General features: G+C 42.1%; 1 protein-coding gene and 1 non-coding gene across 7 annotated transcripts in view; one reads left to right on the top strand and one right to left on the bottom strand.

The window, feature by feature from the left end:
• SMG6 (SMG6 nonsense mediated mRNA decay factor) overlaps positions 1–24147 on the bottom strand; it is a 214180-nt gene that overhangs the window by 39276 nt on the left and 150757 nt on the right. The window lies entirely within an intron of this gene.
• On the top strand, positions 14002–14109 carry LOC146398313 (U6 spliceosomal RNA). The gene has a single exon (XR_014822170.1). It is a non-coding gene; the product is annotated as a U6 spliceosomal RNA (small nuclear RNA).

Here is a 24147-nt window from a genome sequence, read left to right on the forward strand (position 1 = left end):
GCATGTCATTTAGACACGAGGCACGTGGTAAAAACATACAAACCAACAGTACAAAAGGCTGAATTTTAAAAACAATTCTTCTCACCTTTGGTTTCTATAGCCTGTTTCCCAGCCCAATTGCAGTTTCTGGTGTGGCCTACAGAAATATTTATACATATACTGTCATATATGATTAACTATGGACTTATTTTTATTTATTTAATTTTTGCCTTTTTAGGGCTGCGCCCTTGGCATATGGAGGTTCTCAGTCTAGGGGTGAAATCACAGCTGCAGCTGTGGGCCTTCACCACAGCCAGAGCAACATAGGATCTGAGCCCCATATGCGACCTACACCACAGCTCACAGCAATGCTGGATCCTTAACCCACCAAGTGAGGCCAGGGATCGAACCCACGTCCTCATGAATACTAGTCACGCTCATTACCTCTGAGCCACAGTGGGAACTCCTGGACTTATATCTTTTATAGATATATTTATATAAATGGTGATACACACTGCCATTAAAAAAAAACTCATAAGCACATCTTAGAGATCATCAACATTATTTGTGGGAGTTCCTGTTGAGGCTCAGTGGTAACAAACCCAGCTAGTATCCATGAAGATGCAGGTTCAATCCCTGGCCTCCCTAAGTGGGTTAAGGACCTGGCATTGCCGTGAGTTACGGTGTAGGTCGCAGACGCAGCTTGGATCTGGCATTGCTGTAGCTGTGGCATAGGCTGGCAGCTATAGCTCCAATTCGACTCCTATATGAGCCTGGGAACCTCTATATGCCATGGGGACGGCCCTAAAAAAAAAAGATGCTTCTATCAACATCGTTTGTGAAGTTCACTTCATACCAAATGCTAAAGATCATCAACAGTAGGGTTTTGGAACAGACCCAGAAAACTGAGCATGTTTACTGCAACAGAATTTCTGTGCTGGGATAACTGAAAGACCCAGCAAAGGCAGCGAAGAAAAGCAGACATAACAACTGTTCATCAGTCAAGTTCATCGGTCACCATCGGGTCCAATAGGCCTGGGAGTGGTCAGCAACAACAGAACCCTCAATCGGGCAGGGTCAGAAGTGACAGTAGGCCGGGCAACAGGTGCTGCGTTTACGTATGGAAAGAGAATGTGGGGAGTTGCCGTTGTGGCGCAGTGGTTAACAAATCCGACTAGGAACCATGAGGCTGTGGTTTCGATCCCTGGCCTTGCTCAGTGGGTTAAGGATCCCGCGTTGCTGTGAGCTGAGGTGTAGGTGGCAGATGCAGCTCAGATCCTGCGTTGCTGTGGCTGTGGTGTAGGCCGGCAGCTACAGCTCCAATTGGACCCCTAGCCTGGGAACTTCCATAGGCCACGGGAGTGGCCCTAGAAAAGGCAAAAAGACAGAAAAAAAAAAAGAGAGAATGCGGGGGGGGGGGCACGGTCTTCAGGGCTAGCCTGGTGTGACCCTCCTTTGATTGGCAAAGCAAAAAAGCTATCTTTTTCTTTATCACCCCCCTCCCCAAAAAAAACCCACAAAGAATGTGAGGAGTTCCTGTCGTGGCTCAGCTGAAACAAATCTGACTAGGAACCATGAGGTTGCAGGTTCGATCCCTGGCCTTGCTCAGTGGGTTAAGGATCTGGCATTGCCGTGAGCTGTGGTGTAGGTTGCAGATGTGGTTCGGATCTGATGTGGCTGTGGCTGTGGCGTAGGCTGGCAGCTGTAGCCCCGATTTGACCCCTAGCCTGGGAACCTCCATTTGCCACACGTGCGGCCCTGAAAATAGAAAAAAAAAAAAAAGTGATTTGGAGTAGATAAGCAATGAGATCTTGCTGTAGAGCACAGGGAACTATATCTAGTCAGTTATGATGGAACATGATGGAGGATAATGGGAGAAAAAGAATGCGTACATATGTGTGACTGGGTCACTCTGCTGTAGGGTAGAAATTGGCAGGACACTGTAAGCCAACTATAAGGGAAAAAAAATCATTTTAAAAACATTTTAAAAAAAAGAATGTGAAAAGTACATGTATCTGTTCTGGTCTGCATGCTGCCCTGAAAGGTCTCCTATGCCCCAGCGATCAACATCAGGAAGGTCTTCAACAAAAGCCAAAACCGAACCCTCAATATCTCTTTTTTTTTTTTTGGCTGTGCCCACAGCATGTGGAAGTTCCCAGGTCATGGATCAAACCTGAGCCACAGCAGAGATAAGGCGGAGTCCTTAATCACTAGGACCACTAGGGAACTCCCCAACACGACAACACAGTTTAATGTGAAAAGTAAATTGTGCTAATTCCATCTCTGCATATAATCCAAGTGTTACGGCAAGAGACGCCCTGTGCATCTGAAGGCCTAGGCACCGTCTGCAAGTGCCCGTCTCCCTATCAGGAACCATATGCAGATACTGAAGAACAGCAAGGTATTTGAGGTGTTCCAGGCTGAGGTTCTGCCGTGTGACAGTGCCCTATCCCAGGGGGCAGCAATAACTCTCCGCTCCTTAGACTGTACTTCCTAAAACACTCTTAAAGTATTCTACTGAATTCATTCAGTAAATATTTATTAAGCACCTGCTATGCACAGTAAGGCTTATTTAAGACATAAGGGATACAGCAGTCAATAAAATGTTCCTGCTGTCATGATCCTTAACATCCTTGTGAGGCTAAGAAACAGGCCAATGAATACAGAACAAGTAGTGAGAAGTACTAGGAAAAAAATTAAAGCATGGTAAGAGGGACAGAGAATAACAGCATAGGGGAGAGTATTGCTATTTAATCTAAGATGGACAGAAAAGGCTTCCTGGATAAAGTGCTGATTGATCAGATGTAAAGGAGTGAGCCAGGAAGCAGAGAGGCCTTACCTTCTGGGTACCTCCTTGGGTAGGTAACCAGAGTGCCAGGAAACCCATTCTCGCCTAATAAGGGCTTGCCAGCTGCTCAGGGGCACAGGCTCCTCTAGCCCAGGCGGGTGAGAGGAAAGGCCTTTGAGAGTGCCTGTAGCTTGCACGCCTTCCATGCAATTTCTGGATAGTTTCCATCACAGATGAGAGTTTTATGTTGAATTTTAAGTTGACCACAAATATTTAACTTCCCTGGACCACAAATGCAGTATCTTCTCTGTGGTTTAGCTGGCACCAAGTACATATTTATGAATCTCTATATGTCTGCCTGTTATTTAAATTTTTTACAGAAGTGCCAAGGTCTTTAGCTGTGATTTATCCCCCTTCCATTCCATATAAGTGGGTCTGAACCCTGATCAGGCCTAATTCTTAGAGAAAGGAGATATCTTTACAATTGAAGGATCTTCCTAGTTAAATTTCCTATTACTGCTTTCCTCTTCAAAAAATATTACTGGATGGTCTGTTCCAGGTTCTTGTATCTGAATTACAGTGTAAAAGCTTTAAAAGTTCTGTATTTTTGCCACAGGAGAATAAAGAATAAAACTAAGGAATAAAGAAGAAAATCTACATACTTTAGCTACACTAAAAAGCAGAACAAACGAAAGAAGCCAGGTGTAAAGAGCCCCAAACTTCTGAATGTGTACTCTTATTTACTTACTAATTCCTGAGAATTATAAGCAGCACTAGAGTTACAAAGAATATAGGAAACAGTTCCTGTTACCCAGCTGGGTTTTCAACAAGCTGGCTTGAGAAAGGGCTCTGGCTCTGCAAGAGCACACAATTCTGGGTCATCTAGAATCCCAGGGTCAATTTCTCTTGCCGAGCTGGCAAGAAAGCCAGCTGGCATTTTTATCACATGAAGGCATATAAGCAGATCATCTGAAACTCATGAGTTTCAAAACAATCCCTCCTTCCTCATTCTGGGAATCTGTCATTGTCTTCACCTTCCTCGGCACAGCTTTCTGGGCCTTTGGGCTACCATTCTATGCCTATTCAGGCTGGGCGGGGTGGGGAGATACTACGCTGCAGAGTTGAGACTCAACACCGAAGAACCAATGCTCACCTTAATAAAATGAATGATGGCTTTCAAAGTATTCAACTTGGAAGGCTCGAAACTCATTTAAAAAAATACCATTAAAAAATTAACAAAACAGGAGTTCCCATCATGGCTCAGTGATCAATGAACCCGACTAGTAACCATGAGGTTGCGGGTTCGATCCCTGGCCTCGCTCAGTGGGTTAGGGATCCGGCGTTGCCGTGAGCTATGGTGTAGGTTGCAGACATAGCTCGGATCCCGAGTTGCTGTGGCTCTGGCGTAGGCCGACGGCTACAGCTCTGATTAGACCCCTAGCCTGGGAACCTCCATATGCCGAGGGTGCGGCCCTAGAAAAGACAAAACAACAACAACAAAAAACAAAAAACGAAATCTAGCACTGATTTGTAATTAGACTGGCTCAAGTACCTGTTTCTAGCTACTTTGTCCACCCTTCCAGTTTTCCACTGAAATGACTGAAAAAAAAAAAGAAAAAGAAAAAGAAAAAAAAAAGAAAGCAAGCATATATCAGTACTAGGCAACCACATACCAGAAACTATGAGGAATTTTCTGCAAGACAAACTGCAGATGGGACTGGAATGAGGAAAAGAACAACTGATGTTCAACCCTTTGCCTGCTTGATAAGTACATGGAGGAGACTTCAGCAGCTGTTACGCGTGGCACTCTTCTCTTGGAGCAACTAGGCCAAGTGTCGAGGCGGGTTCTGCTGGCACACTTAGAAGGGCACACGGGGATCCCACCAGGGTAGAAGAAACTTAGCCCTGGCTGGCTAACAATTGGTGTGGGTGGCCACATGAGGCAGGAGAAAGACAAAGCTGATGCTGGCTGCTGCTGCTTTTTTTTTTTTCCTGTTTTTGGCTGCCCCGATGCATATGGAGTTCCCAAGGACCAGGGATCAGATCTGAGCTGCAACTGTGGCCCACAGTGCCGAAGCTGCAGCAACATCGGATCCTTTAACCTACTGTGCTGGGTCAGGGATGGAACCTGCTGCAGAGATGTCACCGATCCTGTTGCACCACAGGGGGAATTCCTGAGTCTGGCTTCTTAAAGAGGCAAGAACCCCAGAATGAGAATGCTAAGTTGGTCTACTACAGCAAACAGAGGGTTCAGCTCCTTGCTGTGACTTTCTGTCTTTTTTTTTTTGTTGTTGTTGTTGTTGTTGCTATTTCTTGGGCCGCTCCCGCGGCATATGGAGGTTCCCAGGCTAGGGGTTGAATCGGAGCTGTAGCCACCGGCCTACGCCAGAGCCACAGCAACGCGGGATCCGAGCCGCGTCTGCAACCTACACCACAGCTCACGGCAACGCCAGATCGTTAACCCACTGAGCAAGGGCAGGGACCGAACCCGCAACCTCATGGTTCCTAGTCGGATTCATTAACCACTGCGCCACGACGGGAACTCCTGCTGTGACTTTCTCTAGCTCTGGTTTCCTTTCCCTCTCTCTCTCTCTTTTTTTTTTTTTGGTCTTTTTAGGGCCACACCCGCGGCATATGGAGGTTCCCAGGCTAGGGGTTGATTTGGAGCTGTAGCTGCTGGCCTATACCACAGCCACAGCAACATGGGACCCAAGCCACATCTGCAACCTACACCACAGCTCACGGCAACGCCAGATCGTTAACCCACTGAGCAAGGGCAGGGACCGAACCCGCAACCTCATGGTTCCTAGTCGGATTCATTAACCACTGCGCCACGACGGGAACTCCTGCTGTGACTTTCTCTAGCTCTGGTTTCCTTTCCCTCTCTCTCTCTCTCTTTTTTTTTTTTTTTTTTTTTTTTTTGGTCTTTTTAGGGCCACACCCGCGGCATATGGAGGTTCCCAGGCTAGGGGTTGATTTGGAGCTGTAGCTGCTGGCCTATACCACAGCCACAGCAACATGGGACCCAAGCCACATCTGCAACCTACACCACAGCTCACGGCAATGCCGGTTCCTTGACCCACTGAGCAAGGCCAGGGATCGAACCTGCGTCCTCATGGATGCTAGTCAGATTCATTTCTGCTGCACCACAATGGGAACTCCTCTGGTTTCCTTTCTACATTCTTCTAGGAGTGTTTAACACCAGCAGTGTAAACCATATGTTCCTCTTTTCCTTTTATCTGCACCTCAAAAACTTAAAAGACATCCATCTGAGATCTCAGTATGAACAAGGATAAGCTGTGAAAAAAAACGATGGAAAAAAAATCACCTAACTTACAAAAAGGTATTAAATTGAACAGAAAGATACCAACCTAAGGAATAAGTAAATAGCTCCCTAGAACAATCCCTGTGAAAACTTTGGAAACGTTTAATACGAAAGAGTAATGGCATAAGGACAGATAAACACATCATTGGAGTAGAACAGAAAGTCTAGAAATAGACCCAAACACATATAATCACTTGACTTATGAGAGGGTACCACTGCAGGTCAGAGAGGAAAACTGATCTTTTAATAAATGGTGCTCAATCAATGGGATATTTGTATGGAAAAAAATTAACCTTGCCTCTACCCCATGCCATAAACAAAAATTAATTTGAAATGGACTACAGACCTAAACGAGGAAGGTAAAATAATACAACTTCTGGAAGAAAAAAACAGAAGAATATCTTCATGGTCTTAGAGTAGACAAACAGTTCTTTTAAAAAAAAACTTTACTGGAGTATAGTTGACTTACAAAGTTGTATTAGTTTCAGGTGTAAAGTACAAACAGTTCTTAAACAGGACACAAAAAGCACTAACCAGGGAGTACCCTTGTGGCACAGTGGGTTAAGGATCTGGTGTTGTCACTGCAGTGGCTTGGGTTGCTGCTATGGCACAAGTTCAATCCCTGTCCCCAGAAACCTCCCCATGCCATGGGCATAGTCAAAAAAAGGGGAAAGTACTGAGCTTAAACTTAAAAGTAGTGCATGTTATTTTACGAAGGTTAAACCTCAGTAAAAAAAAGTAAAAAACAGGAGTTCCTGTCATGACGCAGTGGTTAAGGAATCCGACTAGGAACCATGAGGTTGCGGGTTCGGTCCCTGCCCTTGCTCAGTGGGTTAAGGATCCGGCGTTGTCATGAGCTATGGTGCAGGTCGCAGACGCAGCTCAGATCCTGCGTTGCTGTGGCTCTGGCGTTGGCCGGCAGCTACAGCTCTGATTCAACCCCTAGCCTGGGAACCTCCATGTGCCCCGGGAAGTGGCCCTAGAAAAGGCAAAAAGACAAAAAAAAAAAAAAAAAAAAAAAAAAGTAAAAAACAGAAACACAGAACAAATCACATAGTAAATTGCATTTCAATCTAAATTAGGTAGTTATATGAGAAAATGATCAGGAAAAACTTCAGGTAAGGCTGTAAGCAGCAGTTAAATATAGTAACAGAAAACCAAATTAGTGAAACGGATGACTTGGCTGAGCCTCTTCTATAACAGAGAAGAAAAAATAGAGATTAAAATAATGACAGCGGCTGTGTGATGGGGTGGGTAAAGACATGGAGATAGAATCCTAATCTTTAAAAGCTATTTCAGAAGGTTAAGACTGATAGAAGAAGAGCAAAGAACAAAATGAGAAAGGAGGGAGGGAAACAAGGAAAAGGAAACTTTCCTGAGTCAGAGAGATTTAAAGCCTAAATAGTCGAAGGATATGCTAAGAAACTTAGTAATGAAAAACCAACACCTTCATTTCAGATGGAAAAAGAAAATAACTGGGCTTGGGGTTGCTTTTTTAATAAAAAAAACAAATCTGAGGCTTCATTTGTATTCAACAGGAAAGAATGCTGTGATCAATTAGTAATGCCTGTTTTGGGCACAGAATGAAAGCACACCTATCAGACATTTGCCATCCTTGACCCATACATACTGTTTCAGTCTTTAATTTCCAAAGATAAGGAGAAAAAAATAATCCTGTAAGTATTAAAACAAACAGACAAACACCAACCAAAAAAATCCCCCATACAAATCTGATTGGCTTCAGGCTTTTCTGCCCCCAAACTGCCCCAATGCATGTAGAAGAGGAAAAGGAAGACAATCCCAGATAAACTAAGGTTTAGAAAGTTAAACATCTTTCTTTCAGAAAAAAAAAAAAAACTACTTAAATATGTATCCCAGCAAAACAAGATATTAATAGAAAATATTGAGAGTACTGTTAGTTTGATGTTTATTTATGATTGCACCCACAGCATACGGAAGTTCCTGGGGGTCAAGGATTGAATTCAAGCCGCAGCAACTGTTATATATTAAAAGACCCTTAAAAGACGTATCGACCAAACACAAAGTATGGAACTTGCTTAGATTTTAATTCTGACAAATCCACTCTGAAATGATATTTTTGAGATAATCTAGAGAATTTGAAAATGGATTATCTGATATCAGCCAATTATTAATTTTGTTTTTTTTTTTTTGGAGAAGGTTTTTTTTTTTTTTTTTTTTTTTTTTTATTTTCCCACTGTACAGCAAGGGGGTCAGGTCATCCTTAGATGTATACATTGCAGTTACAGTTTCTTCCCCCAAAATTATTAATTTTGATAGGCATAATAATGTTATGGAAGTCATGCTAGGGAAAAAAGCTTTACAAGTTAGAGATATTTACTGAAGTATTTTCAGTTATGATGAATGGAATTTGATTTAAAACCTCCAAGAACAAAAATCTGGCAGGGGGACAAGGAGAATTATTGAAAAAAGAATATTGGCAAAATGCTGATAACTGCTTAAGCTACAGTGATTCATGACACTATTCTCTTTACTTTTCTCGTATGTTTGAAAATTTCAACAGAAAAAAGTAAAAACCAAAAGACCAAGAATAGCAACAAACAAAACCCAGGAACATAAGTAGATAAATTATATTAAAAAACAAACGGCATAAAGCAAAAAGAGTAAAAGCTATTTAAGGCTATATAAGTAATGTTAATAGGATCCTCAAACAGTGCAGATGTCAGGAAGCACTCTTCAGAGAAGATACACAGGGTATATAGCGGTTAAGCTGGACCTACATTGTGGGTCTGAATTCCTGGAAATTTGACCTTCGTTAAAAAGCTTAATCTGGAGTTCCCGTCGTGGCACAGTGGTTAACGAATCCGACTAGGAACCATGAGGTTGCGGGTTTGGTCCCTGCCCTTGCTCAGTGGGTTAACGATCTGGCGTTGCCGTGAGCTGTGGTGTAGGTTGCAGATGCGGCTCGGATCCCGCGTTGCTGTGGCTCTGGCGTAGGCCGGTGGCTACAGCTCCGATTAGACCCCTAGCCTGGGAACCTCCATATGCCTCGGGAGCGGCCCAAGAAATAGCAACAACAACAACAACAAAAAAAGACAAAAAGACAAAAAAAAAAAAAAAAGCTTCATCTTTTGGTCTCATTTTTCTTCATCTATAAAATGGGGATAATGACAGTACCTACCCCTGGTAGGGTTGTTGGGAAGATTAAACATTGTCACACTGTAAGGCTTTAATAAATGGCTACTATTATCTAAAATCTCATTGATACCTTTAAACACTAGGAGATGGAAGAGTGGTAAGAGGAGGAAGAAGGAAGTCCTACATTTAAGCATGGGGAGGTGGCACAGAAACTGTTAGTTGTCTCCCATTATCCGCTCTCCTTCTCTTCCTTTGTAATAGAACTCTTGATTTTTAGTTGTGCATATGGTCTACATAGAATAAAAATATTTTCCAGTCTACACTGCAGCTAGGTTTGGCCATGTGACTCAGTTCTGGCCAACAGAATACAGGCAGAAACGTGCATGAACTCCAAGGAAAGGCCCTTAAAGAGAGTGGCGGCTATTAAAATTTTTTAAAAATTGTATTCCTCCTTTAACTGTTTCTGCTTCCCACAGGCTTCATGCAGATGAAATGGCTGGCATTCCAAAAGCCATCCTGGACTTTGAAGGGTCCTTGGAAATGAAACCACATAAAGTAAAGCAACAAAAAAGAAGGAACCTCAGTCCATTACACCATGGAGTGCCAAACCGAAAACCTCTGGGCTTTGTCCATGTGAGAGGGTTATCTCTCTCTCTCTCTTTTATTGAGTCACTGTTATTTTGGTATTTTCTGTGTTGTGCCGCTGAACATAATCCTAACTAAAATGACAGACAGTTACATCCCATTTAATTCTTCTACTTGATAAGTACAAAAAATGATTTAAAGTATTTATTTTAAAAATGAAAGGTAAACAAGTGGAATTAAAATGCCGAGAGTACAGAGATGGTAGATGTACAACACTGTGAAATTCCTAAACACCACTGAATTGTTCACTTTATTTTTTTAACATAATGATTTTTATTTTTTTCCAAATGATCAATTTTTATGTTATATGCATTTCACTTCAAATTAACTTTTAAAAAATATCCCAGGAGTTCCTGTCGTCACTCAGTGGAAACAAATCTCTCTAGTAACCATAAGGATGTGAGTTTGATCCCCAGCCTTGCTCAGTGGGTTGGGAATTCAGCATTGCCGTGAGCTGTGGTGTAAGTCACAGATGTGGCTTGGATCCCGAGTTGCTGTGGCTGTAGTGTAGGCCAGCAGCAGTAGCTCTGATTTGACCCCTAACCTGGGAATTTCCATATGCCACAGGTGTGGCCCTAAAAAGCAAAAACAAAAAAACAACAAAACCAAAAAGACAAAAAAAAATCTCAGTAGAAATTAATAGCAAAAGTTTCTGTTTTTTCTCTTTTTTTTTGTCTTTTCTATGGCCAGACCAGCGGCACATGAAGGTTCCCAGGCTAGGGGTCGAAGCGGAGTTGTAGCTGCCGGCCTATGCTAGAGCCACAGCAACACGGGATCTGAGCCATGTCTGTGACCTACATACACCACAGCTCACGGCAACACTGGATCCTTAACCAACTGAGCGAGGCCAGGGATCAAACCCGCAACCTCATGGTTCCTAGCTGGATTTGTTAACCACTGTGCCACAAGGGGAACTCCATAGCAAAAGTTTTAAGAAATCCAAATTTAAAAACAAAACTCTCACAATAACTTCAGAATCAAAGAGAAAAAAACCAAACAACCAAAGGGTACGTAGTTTAGAACAGTATACATCTACATGAATTAGAATGCAGCCAAAGGATTAGTAATTGCATATGTAACACAATAAAGAGTAAACTGATAAAAAAGAAATGACCACAGAAGGTTCAACACAAGTAGAACAAGTATAAGAAAAGGAAGAAAATAGAGACAAAAATAAAAATTAATGAAGGTTAAAAAGATTAAAAATTAGAAGACAATAAATATAAGAGCTAGTTTTTGGAAACTAAAAAATGTGTACTGCTAACAAATTTAAGAAAAACCAGAGAACATAGAAATAAAATTATAAACGGAAAGCACAATGAAATCCTGCTGTGTAGCACTGGGAACTATGTCTAGTCACTTAAGATGGTATATGATAATGAGAGAAAAAAGAATGTATACGTGTATGTGTAACTGGGTCACCATGCTATACAGTAGAAAACTGACAGAACACTGTAAACCAGCTATAATGGAAAAAAATAAAAATCATTAGATAGAAATGGAAAGCCGAGGAGTTCCAGACTAGGAACCATGAGGTTGTGGGTTCGATCCCTGGCCTTGCTCAGTGGGTTAAGGATCGGGCATTGCCGTGAGCTGTGTAGGCTGCAGACACGGCTCAGATCCCTCGTTGCTGTGGCTCTGGCGTAGGCTGGTGGCTACGGCTCCGATTCGGCCCCTAGCCTGGGAACCTCCATATGCCGTGGGAACGGTCCAAGAAATGGCAAAAAGACCAAAAAAAAAAAAAAAAAAGAAAAAAAAAGAAATGGAAAGCCGATATAATAAGATATCCTTAATTTTTAACTAGTGAAGAGATTTTTAAAAATGTGAAGATTTTAGAAAAATGGGAGATCTTCTAGATAACAAAATTGACACAAGAGGGGATGAAAATGTTTCATGTCCTGAATGTGATATATACAACACAGTATATTTTTTGTCAAAATTCATCCACTGAACACTTAAAATTGGTGATTTACTATATGTATTTTGATTACATGTTAATAATCCTGCCTAAAAATTTGACATAGCTAATAAAACCTTAAAAAATACATAATAAAGGAAAAAAAAAAAAAAAGAGGTGTCAAAGGTTTTCTTTCCAAAACTACTACAGGCAGAGATGCCTTTACAGGTAAGTTCCTTCAGGTCATTTTCCTACTCAGCCAATAAATATTTATTAATGGTACCGTCCTCAGTACTGGTGAGTAATACAGTAAATAAAACCAAAGTTTTCACTTGTTTTTGTTGTGGGGGACAATAAATAGGCAAAGCAAAAACAAAACAAAAACCCACTGCCAGGTAGGCCATGGTAAGTGTTAAGAAGAGAAATAAAGTCCAGGAAGGGGACAGTGAGTGCCTGGGCAGACTGTTCATTTCTATAGACTACTGGTGACAAACTTTCTGAGAAGGCTGGCTTCTGAACAGGAATCTGAAGGACGTCAGAAAGTCAGCTATGCAGTGGGGAAACAGTGAATGCTGCAGAACAGAAGTGCAAAGGCCCAGAGGCAGGAGTTGCTTGGCACGACCAAAGAGTGTACAGGCCAGTTCGGCCAGTGAAGAATAAGTGAGGAGGAGAGTGACAGGAGATGAGGTCAGAAAGGAAGTAAGCCTCGGCAAGGCCATGATATTTTTTCTGAGTGAGAGAGGAAATCTCTGGAGGGGCTTGGAGCAGTGGTGCTAACTAATCCAACTTACATCTTAAAAGATCTCTCTGGCTGATGTGTTGAGACTAGAATGAAGAGGAGCAAAGACCAGAACGAGCCAACATCAATAGTCTAAGCATTTTTGGACTAGGGTGGTGCTAGTAGAAATGGTTAAATGGCTGGATTCTGAATATCTTTCAAAGGTAGAGTGAAAGGACAGCTGAGAGGCTGAAGGTAAGAGTATGAGAGAGAAAGTCAAGAATGATTCTTTCTTTTGACTGCACCCACAGCATGCGGAAGTTCCTGGGCCAGGGACTGAACCTGTGCCACAGCTGTAACCAGGGCCACAAAGTGACAATGCTGGATCTTTAACCCTCTGAGCCAAGAGGAAACTCCAAGAATGACTCTTTAAGGACTGCACACTATACACTTGCCAGGCCACAGAAAAAGAAAAAACAGAAAAGAGAGGCCAGGCTCACCATGGGAGTGGATGTAAATACCCTAAGTAACATAAGAGCAAATCAAATGCAGCCGACCATTAAAGTGTAACCTAAATAGGGTTCATCAAATTAAAGAAAGAAATAAGTGATTATTTTATTTTTATTTACTTATTATTATTATTATTATTATTTGCTTTTTAGGGTCGCACCTGCGGAATATGGAGGTTCCCAGGCTAGGGGTCAAATCGGAGCTATAGCTGCCAGTCTACACCACCGCCACAGCAGCACAGGATCCAACCTGCATCTGCGACCTACACCACAGCTCACAGCAATGCCGGTTCCTTAACCCACTGAGTGAGGCCAGGGATCGAACCCACAACCTCATGGTTCCTAGTCAGATTCATTTCCTCTGCACCGCAATGGGAACTCCAATAAGTGATTATTTTAATAGTTGGTGAAAAGGCACCTGTTAAAACTTCAGCATACAATTTTTTTCCAAGTAGAGATTCAATAAATAAAATTAGAAAGACGGTTCCTTAATATTCTAACTACTGTATTTTTTTTTTTACTATGTCTTTTAAAACATAGAAGCACTATGCAAATACTTAAAACAGCTTTTCCCAAGTACTATTTAGAAAATGCAATGGAAAAAAATCCCATTAGTCATCACAAGGAAATTGATGAAAACCTGTGGGACATAAAAGGACTGATATCCACAGAATACTTACTCTGTTCTAATAAGAAAACTTCTAACAGTGTCAAATTTTCTTCAAATTTTTTTTTTTTTTTTTAGGGCTGCACCTTGGCTCATGGAGGTTCCCAGGCTAGGGGTCAAATCAGAGCTGCAGTTGCTGGCCTACACCACAGCCATAGCAAAGCCAGATCTAAGCCACATCTGTGACCTACACTGCCACAGCTCATGGCAACACCAGATCCTTAATCCACTGAGCAAGGCCAGGGATCAAACCTGTGTCCTCACAGATACTAATCAGATTTTGTTTCCACTGAGCCACAGCAAGAACACCTCAAATTTTTAAAGCGAATGCAATTCCAATCAAAATAACATAAGAAGTGCTCATTTTTGGCAGCACATACACTAAAATTGGAATGTTAGAGAGAACATTGGCAAAGCCCCTGCACAAGGATGACATGCAAATTTGTGATGTGTTCCATATTTCTTATTGTATATGTGAAAGTTGCTAAGAGAGTAAATCTTAAAAAACTCTCATCACAAGAAATCTGTAACTTTGTATGGTGATAGATATTAATGAGACTTGTGATCATGTCACAGTATATACACATATCTCATCATTATGTTGTACTACTGAAACTAATGTTATATGTTAATTATATTTCAATTTTTAAAATACCATGAGGATTTGGGGGATGGATACTGGTGGAGTGGGAATTAAATTTATTCTGAAGTTTGCACAAAGCATAAAGTAGGTGGGAAAAGCCAAAAGTATACTGCAATAAAATATATAAAGGAATATGTGTAAATTCACATCACAAGTGTTAAAACACATTACAAAGCTACAATAATTAAAATAACTTTATGTTTTAAGAACAGACAAACAGAGCCCAACTAGTATCCATGAGGATGCGGGTTCAACCCCTTGCCTTGCTCAGTGGGTTAAGGATCCAGTGTAGCCATGAGCTGCAGTGTAGGTTGAAGATGCCGCTTGGATCCCGCATGGTTGTGGCTGTGGTGTAGACCGGCAACTCTAGCTCCAATTTGACCCCTAGCATGGAAACTTCCATTTGCCACAGGTGTGGCCCTAAAAAAAAAAAAAAAAAGATTCACTGTCATTAAGGATATTCAAAAAAATGTGAAATGGATTCCAGAAAACAAAGGTCCCTAAAGTGGTAGAAAGAGAACTAATATACACGTATATAAATTTCTAAGTTAGCCAGTGCAGGGGTTCTGCTTCCAGTATGACTAAGTTTCTACAGGATCAAATTTCCTGTGAATAACAATGATAAACCCAGGACAAAATTACAAAAACAAATACCTGAAGGCACTAGAGAATGAACCAAAGCAGGCAGATTTGCTAGAAGTATTGACATTCAGAAAAAGGAGCTGGGACAGTTGGCGGTATCATACAACACAGCTAAAACTCTGCAGAAAAATCCAGTCTTTAATAGGCTGAAGAAACAAAGGACAAAGCTTAGAACAATCACAGCTGCTAGAAAGCAAGAGAGGAAATCCTATAAAGGGGGTAAGCTCAAGAGAGGAAGCCCCATATTCTGTATATACACAATGTATACAATACTCATACTTCTGCCTGACTTCTTTTTTTTTTTTTTTTTTGGTCTTTTTACCATTTCTTGGCCCACTCCTGCGGCATATGGAGGTTCCCAGGCTAGAGGTCGAATCAGAGCCATAGCCACCGGCCTACGCTAGAGCCACAGCAATGCAGGATCCGAGCCGCGTCTGCAACTTACACCACAGCTCACAGCAACACCAGATCCTTAACCCACTGAGCAAGGACAGGTATCGAACTTGCAACCTCATAGTTCCTAGTCAGATTCATTAACCACTAAGCCACGACGGGAACTCCCTGCCTGACTTCTGAATCACACACATGTAGATTAAATGCGAAGAACAACCCCACCCCCGCCACCGAAAAAAAAAAGAGAAAAAGACAAATGGAATGGATGTTTGACCTACTACAGTTTAAGTCCAACCAACTGAACTGCCTGATACACTAAAGCATCAACCCTCTGGAGGAATAAAACAAAATCCACATGACATTCACAATTCCAGGATAAAATACAAAATTACTCAATATAAGAAGAAACAGGAAAACATGACCTATTCTTTTTTAAAAATCTCAATTGTTTTATTGAAGTATAGTTTATGTGTAATATTATATTAGTGGCTATACTAATATCAGAAAAATTGATTTCAAGGCAAAGTATTATCAGAGATGAAACAGGGCCATTTCACAATGATAAAACAGTTATCTTTTTTTTTTTTTTTTTATCTTTTTAGGGCTGCACCTGTGGCATATGGAGGTTCCGAGGCTAGGCGTCAACATAGAGCTGTAGCCGCTGGCCTACACCACAGCCACAGCAACGCCAGATCCAAGCCACATCTGTGACCTACACCACAGCTCATGGCAATGCTGGATCCTTAACCCACTGAGCGAGGCCAGGGATAGAACCTGTGTCCTCATGGATACTAGTCAGATTGGTTTCTGCCGAGCCATGACGGGAGCTCCCTTTTAAAATGGCTAATTCATCAGGAAGGTATAACAATCACAAGGGTGTATGTGTCTGGTAACAGAGCTCCAAAATACAGGAAACAAAAATTGACATAATTAAAGGGAAGAATAGGAAAATCCAAAATCATATTTGGAGGTTTGTTTGTTTTTTTTTCTTTTTCTTTTTAGGGCTAACCCCTTGACATAGGGAGGTTCCTAGGCTAGGGGTCAAGTTGGAGCTGTAGCCACTAGCCTACACCACAGCCACAGAAATGCCAGATCTGAGTCGTATCTGTGAGCTACACCACAGCTCATGGCAATGCCAGATCCTTAACCCACTGAGCGAGGCCAGGGATCGAACCTACATCCTCATGGAGGCTAGTCAGATTCCTTTCCACTGAGCTGCTATGGGAACTCCTCATATTTGGAGATTTTCACACTCCCCTCTCAGAAATTAATAGAACACCTAGACAAAATATTAGTAAAGATAGGGAATATCTTAACACTACCAACCACTTTGACCTAATTGATATTTATAAAATGCTATGCCCAACATACAGAATACATTCTTTTCATTGTACATACAATATGTTCTTCAAGGTAGGTGTGTGCTAAGCCACAAAACATGTCTCAATAAATTTAAAAGGACTGAAATAATGCTGAGGATGCTTTCTGATCACCATGTAATTAAATTAGCAATCAGTAACAATAAGATATCCAGGAAAACCCTAAATATTTGGAAATTAAACCACACACTTTTTTTTTTTTTTTTTTTTTTTTTGGTCTTTTTGCCATTTCTTGGGCCGCTCCCAAGGCATATGGAGGTTCCCAGGCTAGGGGTCCAATCGGAGCTGTAGCTGCCAGCCTACGCCAGAGCCACAGCAACGAGGGATCTGAGCCGTGTCTGCAACCTACACCACAGCTCACGGCAACGCCAGATCGTTAACCCACTGAGCAAGGGCAGGGACCGAACCCGCAACCTCATGGTTCCTAGTCGGATTCGTTAACCACTGCGCCACAATGGGAACTCCAAACCACACACTTTTAAATAATCCATATGTCACTACGTACAGAAGCTGTTTATATCAAAATGATAGTAAGACATTACAATTATGAGCCATTTTATGCTAATGAGTTCAACCACGTAGGTTTAACACCAATATTATAGAACTCTTTTAAAAATGAAGGAGGGGAAAAAAAAAAAAAAAAGGAGTTTCCGTTGTGGCACAGTGGTTAATGAATCCTACTAGGAACCATGAGGTTGCGGGTTCGATCCCTGCCCTTGCTCAGTGGGTTAACGGATCTGGCATTGCCGTGAGCTGTGGTGTAGGTCGCAGATGAAGCTCGGATCCTGTGTTGCTGTGGCTCTGGTGTAGGCTGGTGGCTACAACTCCGATTAGACCCCTAGCCTGGGAACCTCCATATGCTGCGGGAGCGGCCCAAGAAATGGCAAAAAAAAAGCCAAAAAAAAAAAAAAAAATGGAGAGGAATTCCCATCATGGCTCAGTGGTAACAAACCTGACTAGTATCCATGAAGACCCAGATTCAATCCCTGGCCTTGCTCAGTGGGTTAAAGGATCTGGCGTTGCCATGAGCTGTCGTGTAGGTCACAGTCGGATTCATTTCTGCTGAGCCATGATGTGAACTCCCAACAAACTTTGATTCATTGCTGGCAGGATGTAAACTGGTACATCTACGATGAAGGCAGTTGGGCAGTTTCTTACAGAGCTAAACACAGTCTTATTATATAATCTAGCAACTGTAGTTCTTGATATTTTCCTAAATGAGTTGAAAAACTTTTGTCCACACAAAAATGTTTGTAGTGACTTTATTCATAACTGCCCAAACCTGGATGTTCAAGAGGGGAATGGATAAACAAGTTGTGGTACATCCATACAATGAAATATTATTCAAGAATATAAAGAGGAGTTCCTGCCGTGGCTCGGCGGAAACAAATCCAACTAGGAACCATGAGGTTGTGGGTTCGATCCCTGACCTTACTCAGTGGGTTAAGGATCTGGCCTTGCTGTGAGCTGTGGTGTAGGTCGCAGATGCGGCTCGGGTCCCATGCTGCTGTGGCTGTGGCGTAGGCAGATGGCCGTAGCTCCAACTGGAGCCCTAGCCTGGCAACTTCCATATGCCGTGGGTGCAGCCCTAAAAAGGGGGGGGGAAGGAAAAAAGAATAAAAAGAAATGATGAGTTAATAAGGCACAGAAACAACCTTAAATGTATATCGGTAAGTGAAAGAAGCCAATCTGAAAAGGCTACATATATATGATTCCAAAGGTTGTATGATTCCAACTATATGACATTCTGAAAAAGGCAAAACTAAAGAGACGGTAATACAAGATTAGTGGTTGCCAGGGGCTAGAGAAGACAGAGGGAGGGAGGAGGGATGAACATGTGGAGCACAGGGCATGTTTAGGGCAGTGAAATTATTCCGCAGGATACTACAGGGGTGGATACATGTCACTACATACGTGTCAAAACCCACAAAATGTGTGACACAAAGCTTGAACCCTAATGTAATCTATGGACTTCAGTTCATGATAATGAATCAGTATTTGCTCATCAGTTGTAACAAATGAGCTACAATAATAGGAAATGTTAACAGCAGAATCTGCTGTTGGGGGATGGCAGGGGAGAAAGTGTGTGTGACGGGTTTTCAAGCACTCATAAATAGCCATGAAAGAAAAACATGATAAATTAGATTTCATCAAAATTAAAAACTTCTGTTCAGCAAGACCCTGTTAAGAAAATAAACAGGCAAGCCACGGACTGAGTGAAAACATTCACAAAACATATATATCTGACAAAGTACTTGTATCCAGAATACATAAAGAAATCTTATACCTCCGTAACAAGAAAACAAACAATTCAGAGAAAATGGGCAAAAGATCTAAAACACACACTTCACAAAGAAGATACACTGATGATCAATAAGCACATGAAAAAGTATATAAATTTCACATTAGTCATCAAGGAAATGCAAATTAAAAAACAAAATAATATACCACTCCCCTCCCTGAAATGAGGATGTGGAGCAACTGGAACTCGTACACACTGTTGGAGTGTAATACGGTGATATCACCTTTGGAAAAAGGTCTAGAGTCTCCAATAAAAAGCAAACACCTACCCTATGACTCAGTAAGTCCAACACAGGCAGTGACCCAAGAGAAACACATGTCCACAAGATCCGTGTACGACTATTCACGGCAACTTTATTCCTTATAGCACCAAACTGGAAATAGCCATCAATCCATCAGAGAATGGAAAAACTGTGAGGTAGTCATAAAATGGAATACTACTCAGCAACAAAAGGGGAAAAACTGCTGATGAACGTGACAACGTGGAAGAATCTCAAAAACTTTATGCTAAATGAAAAAAGCCTGACTCAGAGAATATATGCTATGATTCCATTTCTATGAAGTTCTGAAAAAGGCATATCTCATCTACGGTGGAAAAAAAAAATCAGGACAGAGACTGACTCTTGAGTAAAGCTGAAGATAAGGGAAAATAATAATAAGATTCTATACATCTATTCTGGCTGTACCTGCAGCATGCAGAAGTTCCCGTGCCAGGGATAGAACCAGAGCCACAGCAGTCACAACGCCAAATCCTTAACTGCTAGGCCACCAGAGAACTCTAAGATTCTATATTTTGATAGGTTTTAGGTTACAAAGGTACATGCATTTGCCAAACCAAGCAAAGGTACACTTAGTATTTGTCCACAACACTGTATGTAAGGTTTAACTCAAAAGAAAAACACATAAACAAATGCATGCTGATAGACTGAGGAAAAAATGTACTAATGATGTAGATCAAAAAGAAACTGATGGTGGGTGGAGAGACGGATGGACAGATACATGACAAAGCAAGTACAAAGCAAGTAAGAGGAGGATGACAGAATCTAGATCCTGAGGATAAGTGAGCTCCTTATCAAATTCTTTCAGTTTGCAGTATAATAATGTTGGCAATCAGTTAAATCACTAGAAAATAAAGACAATGTACATGTGAACGCAGTGGACATGGCTGTTTGGATTAAAAAAGGAACATCTGTCTTTATTCTTGCTGCCTTCATAAATGGCTGTCTTGTTAGCTATTAAGGAAGACGGGGTAAGTGTCAGAATGCTGGTTTTGCCACCTAAAGAAGTCTTTGGCTGCTTGTGTCATAACATTGGCTCATATAAATCCTCGATTTGAAAGGCTAGAAATGCTGAAACGCAGAGGCAGTTTCAATAGCCAGAAGGCAGGGCTGGGAACTGATAGATATAAATTTGGCTCTGGCACCACGTGGGGAGGGGGCGAGGGCTAAGCCAGCTCAGAAGTGGCCAGTCACAGGGAACCTCTCCAGCTCCAGCACTTCTCTGTCTGGACGTCAGCCCCACATACTGGCTTCAAACCTCAAGAAACTCAAAGATCTCACCAGTGGGATCAGCCAGAGCAGCTGAAACACGTCCCTGTAAACAATAAATGTTTATCTGGGCAGATAACCTGGCAGATAGCCGCGTCCTGATCTCAGGCAACTTGAAACCCCACAACGGGAGGCTGAGCACAGAGGGGCCCTTTGCCTTTGCCACACGGATAGGAAGGCAGAGATGGAAGGTGGTCCTGGCTTCTACTACAAGAGGCAGCAGGAAGCCACTCTGTAAGTGCCAGCTTCTTTCCTGGGCGATGGCCAGTTTCCCTTAAACACAGAGGGTGGGGACAGAAAGTCAAGTCAACCAACACTAAACAATGCCACCGCATGAAGCTGGCTGTTACACCACAGCCCTGAAGGTATGAGGAGCTCTGGCGTGTTGGCTGCTGCCACAGGAACCACATTGGCTAAGGGCTTCCCCGGGCCTGGGTGGGAGGCTCGTCACTGACTCTGGCCACACACACAGGCTCATTCGCCACCTCGGTCAGTGGCAAACAGCTGCTGAGAAGGGAGGGGCAAACCCAGGGGTGCTGTGCTCTGCACGGCAAAATATGCCACTTAGGAGACTCCAGACAAGGCTCCTAATAGCCGCATGGCTTAAACCCCATGAAAGTACCTGGAGAAAGGGTTGTACAGAGAAAGAAGCAGCTGGAAGAAAGGAATGGAGGTGTGCTGATGACACAGATTCCTTTCAGTGACAACTGCCTCTGCAAAAAACTTTACTACTAGTTCTGAAAACCCCACTCCCTAATCGAGGGACTAAATCTTGGCACTGGTCATTCCCCCCATCTATATGCCTCTGCCCACACTGCTCTTGGGAGGGGAGAGGACATGGAAGTGGAACCCACATTCTGTCTAATGGGCAAGTTCAGCTCTCGTTCAGCAGACCATGGCTGAGTTCTCTTCCAGGGAAGAGAGATAGTTTAACAAAGATTCTTTGCTCTGAAATAGTACCAAGTTAAGGCCAGCAGAACAATAAGGGTGTGGATCTGGGATGGAGCCTAACAGAGGCGTGTAGGAGTGTGTGTATGTGTGTGTGTTCATCTTTTTTTTTTTTCTTCCGGGGGGCAGGAGGAGGATGCCAATCCATTCTTTAGATTTCATTCGCACTTATAGCTGCTTTATAATCATTTCCTGAAAACACTGTAGGAAGAGAGTGGTATTTGCTCACCCCACCCTCCATCTAACACTGCCCTGGCAATCCAACTATGTGCTTTAAACTGAGAAGAGGCCAGCTTTTTGCCTTTGGCAGCACTGAAGGCCAGACATTACCAGCACTCCTGTGAGCAGCTCAGGGCTCCACCCAAAGAAGACTGCACACACTGAAATCCAAGAGGAATATCTTTCCAGCACAACAACCCAGGAGAGAAAGAGGAGAGCTGAGGAAGCTGGGTGGGACAGTTGGGACACTTCTAAGTTCTGACACCAGAACACCCAAGTGGTTAGCACAGGAATTCTGGTAGAGCAGCAATAGATCAACTATGGAGGGGGAAAACCCAAATGCTCTAAGAAAGCAGTTATCTGTATACAGGGAGAAGGATGAGAATGAGGGTGTGGTGTAGGCTAGAGGGCAGTAAGGTAGAGAAAGCATATTGAGAACTGGGTAGCTGCTGAGAGAGTCCAATTCTGACTGGTTAAGGGATGTTCCAGCCTCCTTTCAGAAAAGGCTGATGCAGAGTGGTCAAGGGCAGGCCTGGGCATACAGGTTCCATTTCTGGGCTCGCAGCTGACTGGAGGGCTCCTTAGCAGGAGAGTCATAATAAAGTGTTTATACAAAGACACCACAAACCTACTGCTCCTGGCTGTTCAAGGCCAAAGGCATCTTCTTCCTAAAGTGCTCTGTTTGGTAGCCTCTGGGTTCTGAGACTCCCAATTTTATTTATTGAGTTTTCCTGTTTACTCGAGAAGGTCTGAGATCTCCCTAGGGAGTTTCAGAGAGATGCGAAGGAGGGGAGCAGGGAGGCCATTAGGAACCGTACCAAGGACACAGCTCTTCTGTATCCTAACATTACTTCTGACCTGGCAGGAAAGAGAGACTGGTCATGGAAAGAGAGTTTCCTCATTTGTTTAATTAAATAACTAATTAATTCTAGTATTCATCCTGATGTGCAGGGATCTCTTAGACCCTCGACCCTCAAGGAAAATGAAACTGGAGGTCCAACAATTACTGGCACCTGAAGGCACTTTTTGTTGTTGTTGTTCCCATGAGAATAGCATCAGAGTGATGAACAAGATACAAATGTTTTTATAACACTGTAAATCAACTACACTTGAATTAAACTTTCTAAAAGATAGAAATTTTTAAAAATCATCACCATTTTCATTTAGAAGGGAAATTTAAAATTCTTGACCTATTTTGGATACCATAGTCTCCATTTATATGAAAATAGGAAGGGGCAGAAGGAGTTTCCCTTCTGCCAGAGACAGAATCTGTCTTTTGTTGTTGTCTTTTTTTTTTTTTTTTTTTTTTTTTTTAAAGCAATGGGTTCTCTCTGGTTCTGGAGCAAATTAGACACTTCCAAAAATGAGAGAGAGAAGGAGACTGATGCTGTATGACTTGAGGCCATCTCCTATCTCTGAGAGACAGAGAGCCGGACAGAAATATCACCTAGAGGGACCTACACCCTCCTGTAGGCAGGCTTCTCTAACTATGTTTTTCCTATGTGCAGTCACCCTGGGTCCAAAGATGATTCGGGTACTACAAGGCCTCTGCAGGTATCACCACTGCCCAATGTTTTAGAAAGGAAAGAAAATCTGAGAATGATTCTCTAGGGCTATGCTGTCTGATACCATAGCCATTAGCCACATGTGGCTATTTCAAGTAAAATTTAAATTACCTAAAATTAAATATAATTAAAAGCTTAGTCCCAATAAATAGAAAGGCATCCTATGTTCATGGGTTGGAAGACTTAATATTGTTAAGATGATAGTATTACCCAAAGTGATCTTCAGATTCAATGCAATCCCCATCAAAATCCCAAGGGCTTTTTTTTTTTGCCGAAACAGAAAAACAGGTCCTAAAATTCACATGGAATCTGAAAAAACTCCACATAGCCAAAACCATTTTGAAAAAGAACAAAAACTGGAGGACTCACATTTCCCAATTTCAAAACTTACTAGAAAGCTATAGTAATCAAATCAGTGCAGTTCTGGCATAAGGATACAGAGCTAAGAGGAACAGAATACAGAGCCCAGAGATAAACCTTCCTATACACTGTCAATCGACTTTGGACAAGGGTGCCAAGACCATTTGGTGGGGGAAGGAGAGTCCTCAACAAGTGTGTTGGTGAAGCTGGATATTCCCGTGCAAAAGAATGAAGCTGGAGCCTTATTTTATGCCACATTAAAAAACTGAGTCAAAATCAATCAAAGACCTAAATCTAAGAGCTAAAACTAGAAAATTCTTAGAGGAAAACACAAAGGGAAATCTTCACAACACTGAATTTGGCAATGATTTCTTGGATCTGACATCAAATATACAGGTAAGAATAAATAATAAAATGGACTTATCAAAATTAAAAACATTCATATACCAAATGACACTATCAAGAAAGTGAAAAGACAACCCACTGAATAGGAGGAAGTATCTGC

Source organism: Sus scrofa, chromosome 12 (assembly GCF_054392235.1).
Source record: "Sus scrofa isolate SSC_HxYL_T2T_F1_AM1 chromosome 12, Sscrofa_HxYL_maternal_Yorkshire_Landrace_v2.0, whole genome shotgun sequence".
In the NCBI taxonomy this organism is placed as follows: Eukaryota; Metazoa; Chordata; class Mammalia; order Artiodactyla; family Suidae; genus Sus; species Sus scrofa.